We start from the raw sequence: 1,918 nt of genomic DNA on the forward strand, positions 1-1,918 counted from the left end.
GCAACTTTGACACTGAATTCATATCACCTTTGGAGAATAAAAGCAGGTCATCAGCAAAAATTAAGTGTGTGATTCTCAATTTTGCACATTTAGGATGGTATTTGAATGATTTATCATTCTTCAAAAGATCCAAGCTCCTTGATAAATACTCCATGCCCAGGATGAACAGGTAAGGGGAGAGAGGATCCCCTTGCCTAAGACCACGTTCTCCTTTGAAGTATCCATGAAGGGAACCATTAAGGGAGATAGAATATTTTGGAGAAGTAATACAAGCCATAATCCACTTAATCATGGCCATAGAAAAACCCAGCCCCACAAGCATATCTGACAAAAATTTCCAACTAATTGTATCAAAAGCCTTCCTGATATCCACACTTAGCATGACCCTTGGGGAAAGATTTTTCCTGTTGTAGTTTTTAACCAGTTCATGGGCCAACATGATGTTACTTGAGATCAATCTCCCTTTTACGAAAGCACTTTGAGCTTCATTCACCAAACATCCTAAAACTTTTGTAATCCTGTTGGCTAGAATTTTCGTGATGAACTTATATATACAGTTGCAACAGGAGATAGGCCTGAAATCTGAAGGTGTTTTTGGGCATTGAACTTTGGGTATTAAAGTAATTGATGTGGAGTTAACTATACCCAGTAGTTTCCCAGTCCTAAAGAAATCCTTAATTGCTGAAGTGACTTCGTCTCCAATGGTTTCCCAGGCAGCTTTGAAGAAAACTACACTATACCTATCAGGGCCTGGTGACTTGTTATCTGCCATTGAGAACATAGCAGCTCTAATTTCTTCATTAGTGATAGGTTTTGATAATTCTTTGGCTTGAGCATCAGTGAGGCAAGGCCTAGACTTTATAACATTTATGTCAAGAGGAGAGGTATCAACTACAGAACCCATAAGACCTCTATAAAAAGAAACCAATTCATTTGCAATTCCATCACAATCATTTATCCTTTCTCCTCTGTTGTTGTAAAGAATAGCAATCATGTTTTTATGTCTATTTGTTTTTGCTATGGAATGGAAAAAACTGGTGCATCTATCACCTTGCAAGCTCCGAGCTATCCTGGCCTTTTGTTGATAAAAGGATAACTCACATTCCAATAGTTTGTTGTAATTTGAAAGACAAACTTTCTCCTGATTAATAATGCTAGGATCAAGAGGACAAGCTTGAAGACTTTCCTGTACATTATCCAAAGCATTTTTAGCCCTTTTGACTTGTTCACTAATATTATAAAAGTGCTTTTTGTTCAAATCTTTCAGAGCACTTCTTAGCAGTTTCAGCTTAGCATAAACTGAATACATGGTGAACCCTTCAATTGTTGTTTGTCAGATTCTTGAGACTGTTGGAGAGAAGCTTGGATGATCAATCCACATTTTAAAGAACTTAAAAGGCTTTTTTTCCAGAGATATGTCCTCATATATTGAGACCAAAGCTGGAGAATGGTCTGAGATATTAGGCAGAAGGAAATCCACATGGCTAGTATTGAGCAAATGAATCCAAGCATCATTTATCAATGCTCTGTCTAGCCTACTCCAAACCCTAGTTTTAGGCCAACTGTTGTTGTTTATGCTCAAGGGCTGATATAGAGAACTGAAACCACTTGTTCTTTGAATACAACTACTCAAAGGATATCTGGAATGGGGTCATGGATTGGCTCCAATACAATTCGAGAACTTGTAAATGGAATTAGCTTTTGAACTGGTATAGTTACAGATTGAGGGGAAAAGGTTTCAAACAAAGAGTTAAATTAAGAATGGCATTTTCTTCTACAATATATTGTATATGGAAGGAGCGTAATGAGAGAATCTTTAAGCAGAAAAACAGAAGTTCTGATCAACTGATCAGAGACATTAAAGTGGAGCTTATGCCCATTATTCTCAATAGCTCTCTACCGCCTGAAAACAGGGAAT

This window comes from Asparagus officinalis, chromosome 5 (assembly GCF_001876935.1).
Source record: "Asparagus officinalis chromosome 5, Aspof.V1, whole genome shotgun sequence".
Taxonomy (NCBI): Eukaryota; Viridiplantae; Streptophyta; class Magnoliopsida; order Asparagales; family Asparagaceae; genus Asparagus; species Asparagus officinalis.